The 24864-nt window shown below is 36.9% G+C and overlaps 1 long non-coding RNA gene across 2 annotated transcripts in view; it reads left to right on the top strand.

Moving 5' to 3' along the window:
- Positions 1-5973, top strand: part of LOC129024676 (uncharacterized) — a 348709-nt gene extending 342736 nt beyond the window's left edge. For both annotated transcript variants that reach the window (XR_008497120.1, XR_008497121.1), the window contains exon 4: positions 5463-5973. This is a non-coding gene — a long non-coding RNA (uncharacterized LOC129024676). The remainder of the gene's footprint in view (positions 1-5462) is intronic.
- The last annotated feature ends 18891 nt before the right edge of the window (positions 5974-24864 follow it).

The raw sequence follows: 24864 nt of genomic DNA, 5'->3' as shown, positions 1-24864 counted from the left end.
TACATATGTATACATGTGCCATGCTGGTGCGCTGCACCCACCAACTCGTCATCTAGCATTAGATATATCTCCCAATGCTATCCCTCCCCCGTCCCCCCACCCCACAACAGTCCCCGAAGTGTGATGTTCCCCTTCCTGTGTCCATGTGTTCTCATTGTTCAATTCCCACCTATGAGTGAGAATATGCAGTGTTTGGTTTTTTGTTCTTGCGATAGTTTACTGAGAATGATGATTTCCAATTTCATCCATGTCCCTACAAAGGACATGAACTCATCATTTTTTATGGCTGCATAGTATTCCATGATGTAAATGTGCCACATTTTCTTAATCCAGTCTATCATTGTTGGACATTTGGGTTGGTTCCACGTCTTTGCTATTGTGAATAGAGCCACAATAAACATATGTGTGCATGTGTCTTTATAGCAGCATGATTTATAGTCCTTTGGGTATATACCCAGTAATGTGATGGCTGGGTCAAATGGAGTTTCTAGTTTTAGATCCCTGAGGAATCGCCACACTGACTTCCACAATGGTTGAACTAGTTTACAGTCCCACCAACAGTGTAAAAGTGTTCCTATTTCTCCACATCCTCTCCAGCACCTGTTGTTTCCTGACTTTTTAATGATCGCCATTCTAACTGGTGTGAGATGGTATCTCATTGTGGTTTTGATTTGCATTTCTCTGATGGCCAGTGATGGTGAGCATTTTTTCATGTGTTTTTTGGCTGCATAAATGTCTTCTTTTGAGAAGTGTCTGTTCATGTCCTTCACCCACTTTTTGATGGGGTTGTTTGTTTTTTTCTTGTAAATTTGTTGGAGTTCATTGTACATTCTGGATATTAGCCCTTGGTCAGATGAGTAGATTGCGAAAATTTTCTCCCATTTTGTAGGTTGCCTGTTCACTCTGATGGTAGTTTCTTTTGCCGTGCAGAAGCTCTTTAGTTTAATTAGATCCCATTTGTCAATTTTGGCTTTTGTTGCCATTGCTTTTGGTGTTTTAGACATGAAGTCCTTGCCCATGCCTATGTCCTGAATGGTAATGCCTAGGTTTTCTTCTAGGGTTTTTATGGTTTTAGGTCTAACATTTAAGTCTTTAATCCATCTTGAATTAATTTTTGTATGAGGTGTAAGGAAGGGATCCAGTTTCAGCTTTCTACATATGGCTAGCCAGTTTTCCCAGCATTTCCCAATGCATTTTTGTAATAGTTTTATAGTTTGAGGTCTTAGATTTAAATATTTAATCCATTTTGATTTTGTTTTTGTATATGGTGAAAGAAAGGGGTCTCATTTTGTTCATTTGGATATGGATATCCAGTTTTTCCAGCACCATTTATTGAAAAGACTGTCTCTTCCCCAATATATGTTCTTGACCCCTGTATAAAAATGAGTTTACTATATGTATGTGCCTTGTTTCTGGATTCTGTCTTCTGTTTCATTTGTCTATGTGTCTGTTTTATGCCATTACCATGGCATTACTATAGCTCTGTAGTATAATTTGAAATCAGATAATGTGATTCCTCTAGTTTTGTTATTTTTGCTTAGGATAGCTTTGGTAGTCTGGGCCTTTTTGCGTTTGAAATAAATTTTAAAAGTGTTTGTGTGTGTGTGTGTGTTTCCATGAAAAATGTTATTTGTATTTTGACAGGGATTGCATTGAATCTGCATTGGGTAAGGCGGACATTTTAACAATATTGATACTTCCAATCAATGAACATTTTTGGTTAAATTAACTCCTAAGTATTTAATTGTATGTGTGACTATTATAATTGGAATTACTTTTAAAATTTCTTTTGCACGTTGTTCAGTATTGGCATATACTAATTTTTGTATGTTGATTTTGTATTTTGCAACTTTACTGAATTTGTTGATCTGTTCTAATAGTTTTCTTGTAGAGTCTTCAGTTTTTTCTAAATTTAAGATTATATCATCTGCAAACAATGATAATTTGACTTCTTCCTTTCCAATATGGAGGCCCTTTATATCTTCCTGTTGTCTGATTTCTCTAGTTATGACTTCCAGTAAAATCTTGAACAACATTGGTGACAGTGGGCATTGATGTAATGTTCCAGGTCTTAGAAAAAAAAGGATTTCAGTTTGTACCTTATTATGTTGAGGTATGTTTCTCCTATCCCCAGTTTATTGAGAGTTTTTATTATGAATGGATGTTAAATTTTGTCAATTGCTTTTCAGCATTAATTGAAATAATCATATGGGTTTTATCATTCATCCTGTTGATGATGCACATTGTTTGATTTGCATATATTGAACCAGCCTTATATTCAAGGAATAAATTTCACATTGTCATGATGAATGATTTTTCTAATGTATTGTGGAATTTGGTTTGCTTGTATTTTGTTGAAGGTTTTTGCATCAGTATTCACCAGAGATGTTGAATATTGATTCCTGTTTTCTTTTTTATGTGTTTTTGTCTGGTTCTCATGTCAGGGTAATACTGGCCTCATTGAATACATTTGGAAGTATTCCCTTCTCAATTTTTTGGAATAGGTTAAGTACCATTGGTATTAGTTCTTTAAATGTTTGGCAGGATTCAGCATTGAAGCTGTCATGTCTTGAGGTTCTTTTTTTTATGGGAAAATTTTTATTACACTCTTAATCTTATTACTTGGTACTGGTCTGTTCAGGTTTTGGATTTCTTCCTGGTTCAGTCTTGATAGGTTGTAGTTGTCTAGTAATTTGTCAATTTCTACTAGATTTTCTAATTTACTGGCATATAGTTGCCCATAATAGCCACTAATAATCCTTTGAATTTCTGCAGTATCAGTGTAATATGTCCTTTTCCATTTCTGATTTTATTTATTTATGTGTTCTCTCCTTTTTTCTTAGCCTGGCTAAAAGTTTGTCAATTTTGTTTAAATTTTCAAAACACCAACTTTTTCTTTCATTGGTCTTTTGTAGTTTTTAAATTTCAATTTCATTTATTTCTGTTCTGATCTTTATTTTTTTCTACTAATTTTGGGTTTGGTTTGCGCTAGCTTTTCTAGTCCTTTAAGATATTTATGTGTGTCTTTATATGTAAAGTATGTTTCTTGGAGAAAACAGATCAATGAGTCTTTTTTTAAAATTCTATCAGCCACTTTATTTCTTTTGATTGAAGAATTTGGTCCGTTTGCATTCCATGTTATTATTGATAAGTAAGGACTTACTCCTGTCATTTTGTTATCTGTTTTCTGGTGATTTCGTGCTCATTTCTTCTTCCTTTTCTTCCTTCCTATCTTTTTTTAGTGAAGGTGATTTTCTCTAGTAACATAATATAGTTTTATGCTTTTTATTTTTTGTGTCTCCATTGTATGTTTTTTGGTTTTGAGTTTACCATGAGGCTTGCAAATGTTATCACATAACCCATTATTTTAACCTGATAACAACATAAAATTATTTGCATAAACGAACAGAAAACTAATAAAAATACTACACCTCAACTTTGTCTTCCTCCTTTTTAACATTTTTTTGTTCCTATTTGTATATTAATGTGCTGACAATGTCTTAAAAAGTTGTTATATTTATTATTTTTGATTAGCTCATTATTTAATTTTTCTAGTTAGGATAGGAGTAGTTTACATAACACAGTTACATTGTTATATTTTGAGTTTTTTTAATTTCTGTGTACTTACTATTACCAGCATGTTGTGTACCCTCAGGTGATAATTTATTGCTCACTCATGTCTTTTTCTTTCTGATTGCAGTATTCCCTGTGGCATTTCTGTAGGCCAGGTATGGTGTTGGTAAGATCTCTTAGACTTTGTTTGTCTGGGAAGGTCTTTGTTTCTCCTTCATGTTTGAAGGATATTTTTTGCTAGATATACTATTCTAGGGTAAATGTTTTTCCCTTTAGCACTTTAAAAATGTCATGCCACTCTCTCCTGTCCTGAAAGGTTTCCACTGAAAAGTCTTAGGTCAGACGTATTGGAGTTCCATTTTATGTTATATGTCTCTTTTCCTGCTTTCAGGATCCTATCTTTATATTCGACCTTTGGGAGTTTGATTATTAAATGATTTGAGGCAGTCTTCTTTGGGTTAAATCTGCTTGGTGTTCTATAAACTTCTTATATTTGAATATCAATATCTTTCTCCAGGTTTAGGATGTTCTCTGTTATTATATTTTTGAATAAACTTTCTACTCCCATCTCTTTCTCTATCTCCTCTTTAAGACTAGCAACTCTTCTAGCAACTCTTAGAATCACCCTTTTGCAGCTATTTTCTATATCATCTAGGCATGCTTCATTGTTTTTTATTCTTTTTTCTTTTGTTCCTCTGACTCTGCATTCTCAAATATCCTGTCTTCAATCTCACTAATTCTTTCTTTGGCTTGATGAATTCTGCTAATAAAGGAATCTGATGCATTCTTCAGTATGCCAATTACATTTTTTTCAGTTCCAGAATTTCTGCTTGATTCTTTTAAATTATTTCAATTTATTTACTAAGTTTATCTGATAGAATTCTGTATTCCTTTTCTGTGTTATCTTGAATTTCTTTGAGGTTCCTTTACGCAGCTACTTGGAATTCTTTGAAATGTAACTTATCTATGTTTCTCCAGGATTGGTCCCTTGTGCCTTATTTATTTCATTTGGTGAGGTCATGTTTTCCAGGTTGGTGTTGTTAGCAGATGTTCTTCAGTGTCCAGGCATTGAAGAGTTAGGTATTTATTGTAGTCCTCACTGACTGAGCTTATTTTACCTTTCTTTCTTGGGAAGGATTTCCAGATATTTAAAATAATTTGGATGCTGTGATCTAAGCTGTTTCTGCTTTAGGAGACATCCAAACCCAGTAATGCTGTGGTTTTTCCAGACTCTGAGATTACCCCCTTGATGGTCTTGGACAAGATATGGGCAAGTTCTCTGGATTATAAGGCAGTGACCTTTGTTCTTTTCTTTTGCTTTCTCTCAAACAGAGTCTTTATCTCTGCTCTGAGCCACCTGATGCCACAACTATGACTGCACTGGGTGAGACCTGAAGCAAACACAGCATTAGGTCTAATTAAAGGCCTTCTGTAACCACTCCTTGGCTGCTGCCTATGTTTACTCATGGCCCTGGAGCTTACAATCAGCAGGTGGCAACACAAGTCACACCTGTTTTATTCTCTTCACGGTGGTGAGGTCTCTCAGCCTTCAGATGGGTTCAGAGGTGCTGTCCAGGATTCAGGGGCTTGGGAAGAGATACATAAATAGAATGCTCCACAAAATGTGAAGATATTAGTGTCCCCTGTGAATGCTCAACAAAGAGTGATATGAGCAGAGGAGGATTTGAATAATCAGGTAAATAAAATGACCCATTCTGTGGATATCAGTCAGGCTTCATCACAAGGAATTCCTCTTATTTTCCAATGGAATCATGAACTAAGTTGACATGTTGGCAGGGATAGATGTTATTGATGGATTTGTAATGTATCAACTTTGCTGAGCCAAACTACATTTCCTGGAATTTCATTTATTGTATTTTTCCATTTAGGATGGGCTGCAAAGGAGATTCTTCCAGGATTTCAGAAGTTGGAAGGGAGGCAGAATCCATTTGGTAACATAAACACATTATTGCTTATCTGCTGACTCAACTTGGGATGAAGCAGCAGCTGAGCCAGTTGTGTGTGTACAGCTCAAGGACAAAGGTCCTTAGCTTCTGCAGAATACTATCATCACCAAGCTCACAGGCTTCTAGAGCAGACATGTGTTTCAGTCCATTCTGTGGGCTTCCAGCTCCTACTCTTGGAGTTCCTGCCTTTTTTATGATATTACCTTTCTAACTGCATATGCTATGGACTTCAAGCACTTGAATCAGATGTAGAGACATTATATGGACTGCTTGAGTAGCCCCCACAACTGTGTAAGCCAAATCCCTGTAACAAGTATTTATCCATCCATCCATTCATCTGTCTGTCTATCTATCAATCTATTGATCTACCTAGCTGTATTAGTCCATTCTTGCACTCTAGAAAGAGCTTCCCAAGATCGGGTAATTTATAAAGAAAAGAGGTTTAATTGACTAATAGGTCCACAGGATGTATAGAACGCATGGCTGGGGAAGCCTCAGGAAATGTACAGTCATAGCTGAAGGTGAAGAAGAAGCAAGGCATGTCTTCACATGGCCAACAGGAGAGAGACAGTGAGTGAAGGGGGAAGTGCTACACACTTTCAAACAACCAGATCTCATGAGAACTCTGTCATGAGACTGCACTGGGGGGATGGTGCTAAACCATTAGAAACCAGCCCCATGATTCAGTCATCCACCACCATGCCCTACCTCCAACAATTGGGTTCACAATACAGCATGAGATTTTGGTAGGGACACAGACAAACCATATCACTATCTATCTATGTTTTACTGTTTCTACTTCTCAGGCTGGACACTGACTGATATAGGAGTTATTCTGAAGCCAGGCTCTTTCCTCTGTGTACTGTCCTTTTTTTGTTCTGGGCCTGCCTGCACCCCTCATTTCCCCAGTGACCATAGCCAGTAGGTGTATTAATCATGGTTTCAAAAATTGCCTATACTTTATGATGCTTTGACCTTTTGGGGCCTTGATGGATGAGGAGAGACTTCCCTTCCCAGGGCTAGCTAATTCCTAGAGATAGAAAACAACTGCCATCTGAGCACACCTGTCATATGCAAACAAACCAATCCAGAGCCCATGCCTGCTAACTACCTAATTTATTGAGTCACTATCCTCCTGTCTTAGTATTATCCCAGGACCAGGCACTAGGCAACCAGGGGTAGTACCTACAGTTCTGAGACTACTGACATTGTTTAAACTAATCAATCCTAAGTCACTTCCCTTGAACTGCCTTGTCTTTGCCATGGAAGCCACAACGTAGTCCTGTACCTGTGCTTTCCCCTGGCTGCTTCTGCCTCCTAATAGACCCTCGTGCTTCCTCATGTGGCTCTGTGAGGAGCACCGTCCCCTTTTTTCTTGGGAATTGTAAGTAATAAATTCCTCTTGCCAAGGTGGTTTTCTGTGTCTGTCATCTTACCATGCCTTATTAAGACAAATCCTGGGTAAATTTTAAAACAATGGGAAAAAATTGTCGTTAAAATGGAAGATAATCCACACAGACAGGAGATCTTTATGACACTCAAATGATACTGTCTACTAGGGTGATACTGTCTACTAGGCATAGTTTGTTAACTAATTTTCTAGTCACGTATGAAGAGAATGACTTACCTGGTAATTTCTTTAATCAGTTAATCAGAGGTGGTCCTCCACCAGAAATGTGAATGTTTGAGGAAAAGATTGAAATGAACATAAATCCTTAGAACTATATTTTTGAGAGAGGTAAAAAAATATGGTTATATGAGTATTTCCAAAGATAGCAATTAAGTTGCAAAAATCATATTGAAAATGCTGATATTAAAACAAATACTTAACCCTTACATGTTTTGGTCTCCATGGCTATAGTGGCAGAACTTGTATCCCATTGTCGTATTGATGATGTCATCCATGACATGTAACAGGCATTAGAAGAGTTGTCCTTATGGGCTTAGTGTCTATTCAGCTCAGTGTGGAGAAAAAATGTTTTTTTTTTTTAGGAAACTGTGCTTATTTTCTTTCCTCTCACAATTGGATGATAAAACCAAGTTTTACAATTCAGAGAAGAATGACTTATTTCTCAAAGTCAAGATTCAGAATACTTCATCTTCAACTGTGTTTATACAAAGTATTTCCTTTGTGTCATCTGATATGCACACTGGAAAAGAATTAAATACTGTGAACCAAGATGGAGAAAATGAATGTACATTTGGAACAACGACATTTTTGCAGTCAATGGAAGGACGCCAGTACTTAGACCATGTTCAACTTAAGCAGAAATGTTCAGTAGAAGCTGGTATCATTAAGGGACTAAGAGAAATGGGAAAATTGGATATAGTGTCGAAAAGAAATCTAGGTGAAATGGCAATGCTACAGACAATCCAACTTTTAAGAGTCTCCAGGTCATGAAAATATGAGGCTGTCTTTGGAGATGATCCCAGATTCTGTAACTAGAAGAGCCTTTTCATATTACCTGCAAAACAACAAACTGCAGTGATAGGAAAATGAAATTGATTTTGAATATGTGTGATACAGATTCTATTCATTGGTATGGAAGTTCAGGAAGGTATCTTGGAAAGCTGCTTTCATGTTCATCTCTCTGCTTTACCTAAACACTACTATTTTTAAAACTAGGCCTGCAAAGTGTCTCTGGGATACAGCTAACAGACAAATCACTACAGAAAACATATGACTATGATAATGTTGCAAATGCCTGTGTAATACCTTCCAATGTTAAAATGAAAAGCTGAAGGTATGCTTTCTAGGAAGTTTTACAGAAAATCTTTTCATAGTTTTGTCAGCAGCAAAATGATCAACTAAGATCAAGTACAAAGGCTAATTATTTTAATTTACTTCCTTTGAGATTTTGAGTGCCTTTGAAAATTAAACATTTGCTGATTTTTTAAAAATCTGATCATTTTCATGTTATGTGAAGTACTTTCTAATTCTTTATATAATTTATTGTCTATTTCCTAATTTTTATAACTTTGTTAATATTATTACGGATGGTCATTGGATTTTTTTTCCTTTTAGAATGATTATAACTGCTTTTCATAAATGCATATAGCATTTGACACTTCCTGTTTCAGTGAAGCAGTAATAGAAAACATAAAATATTAGTCTGCGGCCATACAACCCTGAAGATGCCCAATCTTGTCTGATCTCAGAAGCTAAGCAGGGTCAGGTCTGGTTAGTACTTGGAGGGGAGAAAATATAAAATATCAGAGATATTTTGATAATTTAATTTAAATAATTACTATAGCTTATTTGATAAGATTTCAACATGATCTTGTTTAGTTATTTTCCCCTCCCCTCTCAGTCAACAGTTAACTATGGCAGTGCTTCATATAATCGAGGATGACCTTTATTATTTAAACTTGCTGACATTTGCTACCTTGGAAAAAACGTGACCTTTTCTAATGGCATTCTATATTATTGGGGCTTGAGAATTGCATTTATGCAACACATTGACCTGGCTCCTTCTCATTTACATCTCTGGCAAAATTCTATGAACTGAGGAGTTGGTTTATTTTCATCAGTTGTTATTTCTGCAGGGACCCTTATGAAAACTACTTGAATCACACAGTTGGTTCATAAAATTAGCATAATGCATACTTTTACTTTTATTCAAAGCTAAAAATCAGACTTACTTTTAAAAAAACTAGAAACATACCAATTTCTTTCTTAAGGTAGATTTAGTAGGTTCATACACGTTGGTATAAGGTCTGAAACTCTAAACCACAATGGTTACCTAAACAGCAAGTGGAAGAACAAGGATTTGCTCTCACCTCTGTCTTTCACAAAGTCCTGAGGTCCTAATCATGAATAAAACTGCATCTGAAGAAGTGTGTAATGGACTTGTTAAACAAGTTGTTCTTCAATACTTCATTCACAAATTAATTTTTCTTTAGAAAAATTAAGCCATTTTAGATATTAGCTAATTACTGACTTTTGAGCATGCAAGATTTATCATCTTCAATGGTGATGTTTTCCTTAAGCTTCTGCCCTTTCACATTGCTTTTCTTTTAAAATTTAAGCATTGACTTCTTAGTGTAGAAGCAATTCACGAATGCATTATCTATGAAAATAACAGAAGTTACGTACTTATTTCGTTTATTTATTTATTTATGTTTTATTATTATACTTTAGGTTTTAGGGTACATGTGCGCAATGTGCAGGTTAGTTACATATGTATATATGTAACATGCTTCTTTCAATTGTTTCTCTAAGGCCAGGAATGGTAATGAAGCTCCTGTTAATATTATAGCTCTGAGTTACTGCATTATACAATCTCTAGCTTTCCTCATTCACTCACCACATCTTTGTACATAATTTCTTTATCAATTGTGATCCTATTCATTCTTTTATCTTGAGAACCTGACAGATAAACACACACAGACACACACACAAACACACCAAGCACAAATACATTCCCCACATGTCCGTAATAGACCCACATGTTTGTATGTTAGACTTAACTTTGCAAATGTTCACAGCTATGGTTTGAATGTGTGTATTCCCCTCAAATTCATATGTTGGAAACTAAGACCCAATGTAATAGTAATAGAAGGGTGCACCCTCCAGCTGAGTTTACACAGAAGCAGGATCACAGGGTCAGAAGCTCTAGCAAGTGTTGCTTACCTGGCTACCAGTGGTGGGAGTTCACGGGGTCACCAGCCCTGCCGTCTGGCTGTATCCCAGAACAACAGGAGGCTGCGTCCTCCAACCAAATTCACTTTTCTTTTTTTTAATTTTTATTATTTTTTTCTTTTTTTAATTATTATTATTATTATTATTATTATACTTTAGGCTCTATGGTACATGTGCACAACGTGCAGGTAAGTTACATATGTATACATGTGCCATGCTGGTGTGCTGCACCCACCAACTCGTCATCTAGCATTAGGTATATCTCCCAATGCTATCCCTCCCACCTCCCTCCACCCCACAACAGTCCCCGAAGTGTGATGTTTCCCTTCCTGTGTCCACGTGTTCTCATTGTTCAATTCCCACCTATGAGTGAGAATATGTGGTGTTTGGTTTTTTGTTCTTGTGATAGTTTACTAAGAATGATGATTTCCAATTTCATCCATGTCCCTACAAAGGACATGAACTCATCATTTTTTCTGGCTCCATAGTATTCCATGGTGTATATGTGCCACGTTTTCTTAATCCAGTCTATCATTGTTGGACATTTGGGTTGGTTCCAAGTCTTTGCTATTGTGAATAATGCTGCAATAAACATACGTGTGCATGTGTCTTTATAGCAGCATGATTTATAGTCCTTTGGGTATACACCCAGGAAACAACAGGTGATGGAGAGGATGTGGAGAAATAGGAACACTTTTACACTGTTGGTGGGACTGTAAACTAGTTCAACCCTTGTGGAAGTCAGTGCGGCTATTCCTCAGGGATCTAGAACTAGAAATTCCATTTGACCCAGCCATCCCAAATTCACTTTTCTTGTTACGTGAAATACTTAGCAATACTTCAGGTTAAGAAAGTTTTCTTAACAGTCCTAGTTTGTTGAGTATTTCTATTATGAAATAGTGTACGGTATTGTCAAATGCTTTTTATGCATCTCTTAAAATGATCATGACTTTCCCTCTTCATTCTATCAATAAGCTGCATTGCATTGATTGACATTCAGTTGTTATTTTATAGAATTAACCAGTGAAGCCATCGTCTGACAGGTTTTTCTTATTGGAAGTTCTTTTAATACAATTATTAGCTGAACCTTTTTACTTCTTATAGATTCATTTAGATTTTCTATTTATCTTGGGTCAGTTTTGTAGTTGGTGCCTTTCTAGGAATGTGTCCATTTAATAAGTCAATCAAGTTTCTGTTATTTAGTGAATCAACCTTGTGATCTAGTATGTCAACTAGCCTTTTGGTCTATAATTGTTTATAATATTCGTTGATTATACATTGCCAATTTTAGTAATTTTTCTTCCCATATTTTCATCAACCTAGCTGAAAGTTTATTAATTTTGTGGCTATTTTCAATTAAACAGCTATTAGTTTGGTTGATTTTCTATTCTTCACTTTACGCATTTGCACTGAAATTTTTCTTTATTTCTTCCTAATTCATTTAGGTTTAGCTTGCTCTTTTCTCTAGTCTTCTAAGGGATACAGTTAAGTTAGTCATTCAAAATCTTTCTTCTTTATAAATATAGACATCTGCACAAGACAGGGATGCCCTCTCTCGCCACTCCTATTCAACATAGTGTTGGAAGTTCTGGCCAGGACAATTAGGCAGGAGAAGGAAATAAAGGGTATTCAATTGGGAAAAGAGGAAGTCAAATTTTTCCTGTTTGCAGATGACATGATTGTATATCTGGAAAACCCCATTGTCTCAGCCCAAAATCTCCTTATGCTGATAAGCAACTTCAGCAAAGTCTCAGGATACAAAATCAATGTACAAAAATCACAAGCATTCTTATACACCAATAACAGACAAACAGAGAGCCAAATCATGAGTGAACTCTCAATCACAATTGCTTCAAAGAGAATAAAATGCCTAGGAATCCAACTTACAAGGGAAGCAAAGGACCTCTTCAAGGAGAACTACCAACCACTGCTCAAGGAAATAAAAGAGGATACAAATGGAAGAACATTTGATGCTCATAGGTAGGAAGAAAAAATATCAGGAAAATGGCCATACTGCCAAGGTAATTTACAGATTCAATGCCATCCCCATCAAGCCACCAATGACTTTCTTCACAGAATTGGAAAAAACTACTTTAAAGCTCATATGTAACCAAAAAAGAACCCGCATTGCCAAGTCAATCCTAAGCCAAAAGAACAAAGCTGGAGGCATCACGCTACCTGCCTTCAAACTATACTACAATGCTACACTAACCAAAACAGCATGGTACTGGTACCAAAACAGAGATATAGACCAATGGAACAGAACAGAGCCCTCAGAAATAATGCCACATATCTACAACTATCTGATCTTTGACAAATCTGACAAAAACAAGAAATGGGGAAATGATTCCCTATTTAATAAATGGTGCTGGGAAAACTGGCTAGCCATATGTAGAAAGCTGAAACTGGATCCCTTCCTTACACCTTATACAAAAATTAATTCAAAATGGATTAAAGACTCAAATGCTATACCTAAAACCATAAAAACCCTAGAGGAAAACCTAGGCAATAGCATTCAGGACCCAGGTATATGCAAGGACTTCATGTCTAAAACACCAAAAGCAATGGCAACAAAAGCCAAAATTGACAAATGGGATCTAATTAAACTAAAGAGCTTCTTCACAGAAAAAGAAACTAGCGTCAGAGTGAACAGGCAACCTACAAAATGGGAGAAAATTTTTGCAATCTACTCATCTGACAAAGGGATAATACCAGAATCTACAATGAACTCAAACAAATTTACAAGAAAAAAACAAACAACCCCATCAAAAAGTGGGCAAAGGATATGAACAGACACTTCTCAAAAGAAGACATTTATGCAGCCAAAAAACACATGAAAAAATGCTCATCATCACTGGCCATCAGACAAATGCAAATCAAAACCACAGTGAGATACCATCTCACACCAGTTAGAATGGCGATCATTAAAAAGTCAGGAAACAACAGGTGCTGGAGAGGATGTGGAGAAATAGGAACACTTTTACACTGTTGGTGGGACTGTAAACTAGTTCAACCATTGTGGAAGTCAGTGTGGCAATTCCTCAGCGATCTAGAACTAGAAATACCATTTCACCCAGCCATCCCATTGCTCGGTATATACCCAAAGGATTATAAAATATGCTGCCATAAAGACACATGCACACATATAATTATTGCAGCACTATTCACAATAGCAAAGACTTGGAACCAACCCAAATGGCCATGTATGATAGACTGGGAGGGATAGCATTAGGAGATATACCTAATGTTAAATGATGAGTTAATGGGTGCAGCTCACCAATATGGCCCATGCATACATATGTAACAAACCTGCACGTTGTACACATGTATCCTAAAACTTAAAGAATAATAAAAAATAAAGTTGCGTTCAGATAAAAATAAATAAATAAATATGGACATTTAAAATTACAGATTTTCTTCTGAGCAGTGCTTTAGTTGCATCTCATTAGTTTTTGTATGATGTGTCTTCATTTTTATACAAAGCGGGAAATATCTACATTTGACACCCTAACATCACAATAAAAGAACTGGAGAAGCAAGAGCAAACAAATTCAAAAGCTGGCAGAAGACAAGAGATAACTAAGATCATAGCAGAACTGAAGGAGATAGAGACATGAAAAACCCTTCAGAAAATCAATGAATCTAGGAGCTTGTTGTTTGAAAAGATTGACGAAATAGATAGATGGCTAGCCGGACTCATAACGAGGAAAAGAGAGAAGAATCAAATGGACACAATAAAAAAATGAAAAAGGGGTGATCACCACTGATCTGACAAAAATACAAACTACCATCGGAGAATACTACAAACAAATCTATGCAATTAAACTAGAAAATCTTCTCAGCAAACTATCGCAAGGACAAAAAAATGAAACAGTGCATGTTCTCACTCATAGGTGGGAATTGAACAATGAGAACACTTGGACACAGGAAGGGGAACATCACATACCTGTGCCTGTTGTGGGGTGGGGAGAAGGGGGAAGGATAGCATTAGGAGATATACCTAATGTAAATGACGAGTTAAGGGGTGCAGCACACCAACATGGCACATGTACACATATGTAAGAAACCTGCACGTTGTGCACATGTACCCTAGAACTTAAAGTATAATAAATATATATATATAAATAAAATAAAAAATAGACTAGAAAATCTAGAAGAAATGGCTAAGTTCCTGGACATACACACCCTCTCAGGACTAAACCAGGTTCCAAGTCTTTGCTATTGTGAATAGTGCCACATTAAACATATGTGTGCATGTGTCTTTATAGCAGCATGATTTATAATCCTTTGGGTATATACCCAGTAATGGGATTGCTGGGTCAAATGGTATTTCTAGTTCAAGATCCCTGAGGAATCGCCACAGTTACTTCCACAATGGTTGAGCTAGTTTACAGTCCCACCAACGTCTAAAAGTGTTCCTATTTCTCCACATCCTCTCCAGCCAAATGTCCAACAATGATAGACTGGATTAAGAAAATGTGGCACATATACACCATGGAATACTATGCAGCCAGAAAAAATGATGAGTTCATGTCCTTTGTAGGGACATGGGTGAAGCTGGAAACCAACATCTCAGCAAACTATCTCAAGGACAAAAAAACCAAACACTGCATGTTCTCACTCATAGGTGGGAATTGACCAATGAGAACACATGGACACAGGAAAGGGAACATCACACACCGGGGCATGTTGTGGGGTGTGGGGAGGGGGGGAGGGATAGCCTTAGGAGATATACCTAATGTTAAATGACGAGCTGATGGGTGCAGCACACCAATATGGCACATGTATATATGTAACTAACCTGCACATTGTGCACATGTACCCTAAAACTGAAAGTATAATAATAAAAAAAAGAAAACAACAACAACAAAAAGACTAAACCAGGAAGAAGTCAAATCCCTCAATAGACCAATAACAAGTTCTGAAGTCAAGGCAGTAATTGATAACCTACCATCCAAAAAAGTCCAGGATCAGACGGATTCACAGTCAAATTCTACCAGAGGTACAAAGAGGGGCTGTTACCATTTTTTTCTGAAACTATTCCAAACAATAGAGAAAGTAGGCCAACCTCACCCTGATAACAACACCTGGTGTTTTCTAATTTTCTTTCTGATTTCTTCTTTAAAATGTTGATTACTTAAAAGTGTAATTTTTCAATGGTACATATTTGTGGATTTCCAAATATTTCTTTGGTTGTTTATTTCTAATTTTATTCCTCTGTGGTCAGAGAACTGACTGAATAATTTCATTCGTCAAAAATATGTTGAGCTGTGTTTTAAGGCCTAATATATCATTTATCCTGGAGAATGTTTTGTGTGCACTAGAGAAGAATGTGTATTCTTTTGTGTTTTGGTTGGTTGGTCTATGAATTTCTGTTATGTCTTATTGCTTTTTAGTATTTTTGTGTCCTCTATTTCCATTTTGCAACTTCATGTACTTGTTTAATCTATTATTGTAAGTGGGATATTAAAGTATTCACCTGTTATTAGAGAACTGTATATTTGTCCCTTCAACTCTGTCAGTGTTTTTCTTTATATGTTTTGGATCTCTCTTGTCAGGTGTTTTGGGTTTAGATTGTTTTTCTTATTTTAATTTCTTAAGGTACAAACTTAGATTATTGATATGAGATTTTACTGTTTAGATATAGACATACAAACTACAAATTTTCTTTGAGCATTTCTTTACCTGCAGCCCAAAAGTTTTCATACGTTGTATTTTCATTTTTATTTATCTCAAAGTATTTTCTAGTTTTCCTTGTAATTTTTTATTCCTCCATTGAATTTTAAGGGTTTACTTTAATTTCTACATATTTTTGGATTTCTCATTTTTTAAATCAATTTGTAGTTTCATTCCATTATAATTAGACAATTTACTCTGCATAAGTTCAGTAATTTCAATTTTTTGAGGCTTGTTTTATGGCCTAGAACATGATCTATCCTGGAGAATGTTCCATAGTACTTCAGAAGGATGTGTAGTCTGCTGTTGTTGGTTAAAGTGTTCTATACATGTCTGTTAAGTTTAGTTGACTGTAGTGTTGTTCACGACTACTATTTTCTTTTTGCTATAGTTTCAAAGCTTGTTCCCTTCAAAATTCATGTGGAAATTTAATTGTAATTGTGACAATATTGAGAGGTGGAACCTTTAGAGGTGTTTAGGTCATAAGGGCTCTACCCTCATGAAGGTACTAATGCCATTATCACAGGAATGGGTTGGCTATTGCAGATGTGGGCTTGCCGCCATCTTGTTCTTTCTCTTGCTCTGTCTTTCCCTTCTGCCTTCTCCCGTGATGTGATGCAGCACAAAGGTCCTAGCCAGATGCCAGTGTCTCAGTCTTTGATGCTCCAGGCTCCAGAACTGTGAGGCAGTAAATTTCTGTTTATTACAAATTGCCAATCCTATGATATTTTGTTACAGCAGTGCTAAATAGACTGAGACAAAAAATGATGCCAGAGAATGCAGTGTTGCTATATCAAATACCTGAATATGTGGAATTGGCTTTCGGACTGGGTAATGGGTAGAGAATGGAACAGTCTTGAAATGAATGCTGGAATAAGCCTGTATTACTATAAATGGAGAATTAAGGGCAACTCTGGTTAAAACTCAGAAGAAGAGAATAGCTGTAGAGAAAGTCTGAATCTTCCTAGAAATTACTCAAGTGGTTGTGATCAGAATGTTGGTAGAAATATAGATGGTAATAATTATTCTGATAAGGTCTCAGACGATAGTGAGGATTATCTCATTGAAAACTTCAGTAAAGGCTATGCTTGTTAGAAAGTGCCAAAGAACTTGTCTGAATTGTGTCCAGGCCTGAGCGCTTTCAAGAAAGCAGAATGAGAAACTGCCCCCAAAATCCAATTACCTCCCACAAGACCCCACCTCCAACATTGGGGATTACAATTCAACACAAGATTTGGGTGAAGACACAGATCTAGGTCAAAAAAAAAAATCAACAAACTGGAATATCTGGTAGAAGAAATTTCTAAGGAAAATATTGAAGGAGCTGCATGGATTATTTTAACTGCATATAGTCAAATGATAGAAGAGAAAAACTAAAGAATCAATTTATAATTAGAATGGAAAAAAGGACATAAAGATTTTGAAAATATTCAGTCTGGTCATGTAGCGATTGAAAAGGTATGTTTAGTAGAGCAACAAAAGTGGCGCCAACAACTCCTTGTTAAAGAAAGTAGTATGACTAGAAGGAAGACAGGTGTTATTCATCAAGATAATAGGAGAATGACCCTGAGAGCATTTTAGAGATCTTCAAGGCAAGCTAGTACTTTAAGGGTAAGATTTCAAGAGAAGTACGCATGGGATGTCAGCATTCACTGCTCTGTACTGCCACAAGTCTCTACTCCATGTATTCTGGTGAAGCACCACTTGGCCTCCTCAATCATGGTTCAAGCGGGCCCTGCTGCTACTCTGGCCACCACTCCAGCCATTACTCTATAATGCACAGTCCATAAACCTTAGCATTGTTTATGTGGTTTTCATTATGCAGGCAAGCATAGTGTGCAAGTTGTGGAGGCATAGCTGCCTTTATATAGATTTCAAATAATGATGCAGAGATCTACGATGGGGTGAAGTCACCATAAAGAGTCCCCACTAGGGAAATGTCCAGTGGGGTTGTGAGGAGTGAGAAAATCCAGAACTATAAGCCTACCAGTGATCACATTGGCCTGGGAGAGCTGCAAGCACAAGCCTCCAAGTTATAAAAGCTGTTTTGTAGGCTGAGTCCAGCAAGACAACAGGGTTTGGGCTGCCTTGGGAATGGGAGCCCAACTCTTGCCCCAGTGTGTCCAGGAGGTAGGACATAAAGTCAATGGAGATTATCATCAAGACTTAGGATTTAGTGTTGTTTTCTTTTTTTGGGTTTTATACTTACTTGGAACCAGTTACTCTTTTCCTCTTGCCTATTTCTTTTGGAATGAAAATGTCTATTTTATGCCTGTGCTGTCACTGTATTTTAAAATTAGGTAACCCATTTGATTTAACAGACACAGCTAGAGAGGAATTTGCCCCGGGATAAATTTTGCCTTGAATTTCACCCATATCTAATTTAGATGACACTCTGGACTTAGGACTTTTGAGCTGGTGCTGGAACAAGTTAAAAATTTGGGGGCTACTGAGATAAAATAAATGTATTTCATATGTGAGAAAGACATGAGTTTATGGTGTTAAGACCAAAATGCTATTGTTTGAATGTTTGTTTCCTCCAAAACTCATGTTGAAATTTAATTGCCGTGGTGACAATATTTAAAAGTGAGACCTTTAATAGATGTTTAGGTCATGAGAGCTTCCCACTCATAAATGAATTAATTTCATTATTGTGGGAGTGGCTTTCTTCTTGAGAGAGTGGGTTTGCCTCCTTTTGCTCTCCTTTTCACTCTCTCTTTGCCCTTCTGCTATGTTATAATGCAGCAAGAAGACCCTGACTAGATGGGAGCACCTTGATCTTGAACTTTCCACTCTCCAAAACCATGAGAAATAAATTTGTTATTATCATAAATCACTCAGTCTGTGACAAAAGTGTCATAGCAGTAGAAAATGAACTAAGAAAACTGTTGATATTCTGTCTAGTCATTCCATTTATTTTTTAAAATGGTGTAGTGACATATCCAACTACTAGTGTTGAATCATCTAGTTCTCTTTTAATTATGCCAGTTTTACTTTATGCAAAAAGTCTCTGTATATACCCAAGTTTAAAATTGTTATGAATTCTTTATGGGTTTACCCTGTTATAAAACATTTTTGTCACTATTAACAGATGTTTTTGCTTAAAGTCTATTTTATCTGATATAAGTATAGTATAGCTAAAAACAAAATCTCCCAACACAGAAATCCTCTCCATGAAAGTAGTAAAAAAGAAAATACTTTAATTATTGTTTAAACATTAAAGCCGAATGTCATGCATATCACAGGCAATCCACTGAGTACAAAAAAAGGAAAGAATCTCAACTCCTGATATAGCCAAGCAGATATTAATACAACCTGCTTTATACATGTTTTCAATATAAACAATAATAACAAGTCTTCAAGTAAGAGGACTTGACAGCACCTTTTGTAACATATAGCTAATCATAACTTTATGATGGAAACTTTAGTGGACCACTCATGTTAGCTAATTAGCTTTTATACAGAAAAAGAAACTCTTTTTTTAATATCTTTAGAATAGGAAGTATTTTGTATACTGAAGCAAGGTGCCCACAGAAGTTAGGCTCTTACAATCTCACAAAAACTGGGAGAAAAGGGGCTTTCTCCCTAGGTGTCTGATTTCAAAACAGTGCCTCCCAGCTTCCTGAGAAAGACATTCATAAATTGTGAGACTGGCAAGAACTTTATTTCTCTATGATAAAAATTTGCATATATTTGAAAAGAAAAGATACGAATTCTGAAATAAAAAAAGAGCAAGAAGTCTCTTCCCTTTTTTTAATAGAAAAAATTAAGCCTCCAATTGGCAATTTGTATTTAGCCTTACACAGCCACTCTGTGTCTTCTTGAGTTATTGTTTGCATAATAGATTGTATTAGTCCATTTTCATGCTGCTAATAAGAGTAATTGATAGCAGTCTGAGTAATTTATAAAGGAAAAAGGTTTAATTTACTCACAATTTGCATGGCTGGGGAGGCCTCAGGAAACTTACAATCATGGCAGAAGGGGAAGCCAACACATCTTTCTTCACAAGGCAGCAGCAAGGAGAAGTGGTGAGTGAAAAAGGAAAAAGCCCCTTATAAAACCATCAGATCTCATGAGAACTCATTATCATGAGAACAGCCTGAGGGTAACCATCCCCTTGATTAAATTACATCCCACTGGGTCCCTCCAACAACACGTGGGTATTATGGGAACTACAATTCAGGATGAGATTTGAGTGGGGACACAGCCAAACAATATTATTCTACCCCCTCCAAAATCTCATGTCCTCACATTAGAAAACACAATCATGCCTTTCCAACAGTTCTCCAAAATCTCGACTCATTCCACCATTAATCAAAAAGTCCAAATCCAAGGTCTCATCTGAGAAAAAGCAAGTCTCTTCCACCTATGAGCCTGCAAAATCAAAAGCAAGTTAGTTACTTCCTAGATACAATGGAGGCACAGGAAATGGGCAAATACACCTGTTCCAAATGAGAGAAATTGGGCAAAACAAAGAGCCCACAGGCCCCAAGTAAGTCTGAAATTCAATAGGGCAGTTCTTAAGACTTAAAGTTTCAAAATTATCTCCTTTGACTTCCTATCTCACATTCAGGGCACGCTGATGGAAGAGATGAGCTTCCAGGGCCTTGTGCAGTACTGTCCCTGTGGCTTTGCATGGTACAATTCTACTTCCAGCTGCTTTCACAGGCTGGCATTGAGTGTCTGGAGCTTTTTGAGGTGTGTGGTGCAAGCTGTTGGTGAACCTATCATTCAGGGATCTGGAGGACAGTGGTCCTCTTCTCACAGCTTCACTAGGCAGTACCCCAGTGGGGAGTCTGTGTAGGGACTTCAACCCCATATTTTCCTTCCACCCTGCCAGCAGAGGTTCTCCATGAGGGCCCTGCCCCTGCATCAAGCTTCTGCCTGGACATCCAGGTGTTTCTATACATCCTCTGAAATCTAGGTAGAGGTCCCAAACCTCAATTCTTGAGTTCTTTGCACCCACAGGCCCAACACCAACTGTAAGCCACCAAGACATGGGGCATGCATTCTCTGAATCAATGATCTGAGCTGTACATTTGCCCCTTTTAGCCATGGTTGAAGCTGAAGCAGCTGGGGTGCAGTGCACCATGTTCCAAGGCTGCACAGAATGGGGCCCACAAAACCATTTTTCCCTCCTAGGCCTCCAGGCCTGTGATGGGACAAGCTGCTGTGAAGGTTCCTGAAATACCCTGGGGACATTTTTCCCATTGTTTTGGTGATTAACATTCAGTTCCTCATTACTTATGCAAATTTCCACAGCTGCCTTGAATTTCTCCCCAGAAAATAAGATTTTCTTTTTTATAACATGGTCAAGCTGCACAAATTCCAAACATTTATCTTCTGCTTCCCCTTGAACACTTTGCTGCTTAAAAATTTCTTCAACCAGATACCCTAAATCATCTTAAATTTCAAAGTTCCATAGATCTCTAGGGCAGGGGAAAAATGCTGCCAGTCTGTTTGCTAAAGCATAACAAGAGTTACCTTTACTTTAGTTCCCAACAAGTTTCTTATGTCCATTTGAGACAACCTCAGCCTGAACTTTATTGTCCATATTGCTATTAGTATTTTGGCCAAAGCCATTCAACAAGTCTCTAGGAAGTTCCAAACTTTCCCACATCTTTCTGTCTTCTGAGCCCTCCAAGTCTCTACAATGTTTCAAACTTTCCCACATTTTTCTATTTTCCTCTGAGCCCTCCAAACTTCCAACCTCTGCCTGTTACCCAGTTCCAAAGTTGCTTTCACATGCTTGGATATTCTTATAGCAGCACACCACTCTTTGCTGTACCAATTTACTTTATTAGTTCATTCTCATGTTCCTAATAAAGACATACCTGAGATTGGGTAATTTATAAAGAAAAAAGGTTTCATTGACTCACAGTTCAGCATGACTGAGGAGGCCTCAAGAAACGTACAATTATGATGGAGGGGAAGAAAATATGCCCTTCTTCACATGGCAGCAGCAAGGAGAAGTGCTGAGCGCACAGGGGAAAAGTCCCTTATAAAACCATCAGATCTTGCAAGAAGTCACTCACCATCCTGAGAACAGCATGAGGGTAACTGTCCCCATGATTAAATTACTTCCCACCAAGTCTCCCCCATTACATGTGGGGATTAAGGGAAAAGTAATTCAAGATGAGATTTTGGTGAGTACACAGTCAAACCATATCATACATCCTTTTTCATTCTTCTTCTTTAAACATGCTTTAAATCTAAAATGTAGACAGCATTATCATGGTTTTAATTCATACCACCAACTGTTCCTTTTAGTTGGAGAGTAATTACATTAAGTTTAAATAGATTAAATTTATCTTCCTGCCATTGTGCTATTTATTTTCCTATATCTTGTATCATTTTTATTCCCCAATTTGTTTATTACTACTTTATTTTCTGTTATATAGATATTTTCTAGTGTAACATTTTAATTCATTCATAGTACCTATACCATTTGTATTTTTTTCTGCTCACCCACTGCCCAGAAATAAACTTGGTGCTGTTGGAGGGAGGCATCGTGGGAATGAGACCAGTCTTTTCAGACCACCCTTTTGGGCTGTTTGGGAGCTGAGTGAGGCCTCTAACTGCTGGTTTTCCCCAACTTCCCTGATGACCCACATGACAAAGCAGAGGCAGCCATAATCCCTCTGGGAACATAACTTCTTTGGCCTGAGAACCACAACCCCACCTCCAGCAGCAGCCACAGCAAGCCCCACCCAAAGAGTCTGAGCTCAGACAAGTCTATACCTGCATCCACCTGATGGTCTTTCTGTACTTGCCCTTGTAGCTGAAGACAAAGCTCCTGGGAGCTCTAGGGCCTACTGCCTGATCATCCCTATACAATCTCAGCTGATGTTCTCTTTGGAGCACTGGCTCCTGGAAAGAAGCTAACCAACACAAAACTAGTGTAATAAACAAAATTGCAACTAACGACTTTCACAGATTCCTTTTACTCCCCACTGCCACCTGCACCACAGCAGGTAATGCTATGCATGGCTGAGAGACCTGAGGATAGTTCACATCACTGTGGGGTTCAGACAGCCCCCAGTACCATCCCAGAGCCCAGTAGCTCTGCTGAGTGGCTAGATCCAGAAGAGAAATAACAATCACAACAGTTTGGCTCTCAGGAAGCCCCATCCCTAGGAAAAGGGAGAGAGAGCACTGAATCAATGGAGCACCCTGTGGGACAAAGTAATCTGAACGGCATCACTTGAATCCCAGATATTCCCTCTGACATGGTCTGTCCAAATGAGAAGAAACCAGAAAAAATAATTCTGGTAATATGACAAAACAAGGTTGTTCAACACACCCGAAAGATCACACTAGCTTACCAGCAATAAACCCAAACCAAGAAGAAATACCTGAATTGCCAGAAAAAGATTTCAGAAAGTTGATTATTAAGATAATCAAGAAGGCACCAAAGAAAGGTGAAGTTAAACTTAATAAAATTTTAAAAAGATACAAGATATAAAGTGAAATATCTTCAATGAAATAGACATCATAAATATAATACAATAACAACTTCTGGAAATGAAGGATATCCTTAGAGAAATAAAAAATGCACTGGAAAATCTCAGCAATAGGATTGAACAAGCAGAAGGAAGAACCTCAGAGCTTGAAGACAAGGTTTTTGAATTAACCCAATCCAACAAAGGCAATAAAAAATAATCAAAAACATAAACAAAGGCTCCAAGAAATTTGGGATTATGTTGAATGATAAAACTCAAGAATAATTGGGGCTCCCAAAGAAGAAGAGAAATCTAAAGTTTGGAAAACATAATTGAGGGAATAATTGGAGAAAACTTCCCTGGCCTTACTAGAGATTTGTACATTGAAATACAAGAAACTCAAAGAACAACTCAACTGGGAAATTCTTCACATAAATATCATCATCTAGAAACACAGTCATCAGGTTATCTACAGTCAAGATGAAGGAAAAAATCTTAAGACATGGGAGGCAAAAGCACCAGGTAACCTATAAAAGAAAACTTATCAGATTAATGGCAGATTTCTCAGCAGAAATCTTATAAGGTAGACAAGATTGGGGTTATCTTCAGCCTCCTTAAATAAGACAATTATCAGCCAAGAATTTTGCATCCAGCAAAGCCAAGCTTCATAATTTAAGGAAAGATACAATCTCTTCCAAACAAATGCTGAGAAAATATGCTACTACCAAGCCAGTACTACAAGGAGCTATAAATCTTGAAAAAAGTCCACAAAATAAAAAATGACACACCCTTAAAGCATAAATCTGACAGGAAATAGAAAGCAAAAACACAATATAAAAACGAAGAATTCAGGCAACAAATAGCATGATGAATAAAATACTACCTCACATATCAATATTAACATTTACTGAAAATGGCTTAAGTGCTCACCTTAAAAGCTATACAATGGCAAAATACATAAGAGTTCACCAATAAAGTTTCTGCTGTTTTCAGGAGACTCACGTAACACTTACAGACTCACATAAACCTAAGGTAAAACGGTGAAAAAGATATTCCATGCAAATGGACACCAAAAACAAGGAAGATTACCTATTCTTATATCAGACAAAACAAACTTTAAAGCAACAACAGTTAAAAAAGACAAAGAGGGACATTATCTAATGATAAAAATACTAGTCCGAAAGGAAAATATTGCAGTTCTAAATATATATGAGCCTGGTGTCATAGCTTCCAAATTTATAAAACAATAACAACTAAACCTAAGAAATGAGATAGGCAGAAACACAGAATGAGTGGGGGACTTCAATACTCCACTGACAGCACTAGACAGGTCATCAAGAAAGAAAGTCAACAAAGAAACAATGGATTTACGCTACACCCTAGAACAAAGGAGCTTAATAGATATTTACAAAACCTTTTACTCAAAAACGGCAGAATATACATTCTATTCACCAGCACATGAAATATTCTCCAAGATAGACCATATTATAGGCCACAAAACAAGTCTTAATCAATTTCAATAAATTGAAATTATATCAAGTACCCTCTCAAACCATGGTAAAAT

Source organism: Pongo pygmaeus, chromosome X (genome assembly GCF_028885625.2).
Source record: "Pongo pygmaeus isolate AG05252 chromosome X, NHGRI_mPonPyg2-v2.0_pri, whole genome shotgun sequence".
In the NCBI taxonomy this organism is placed as follows: Eukaryota; Metazoa; Chordata; class Mammalia; order Primates; family Hominidae; genus Pongo; species Pongo pygmaeus.
Note: the sequence above shows the minus strand (reverse complement) of the source record. Positions and strands in the feature narration are given on the sequence as shown.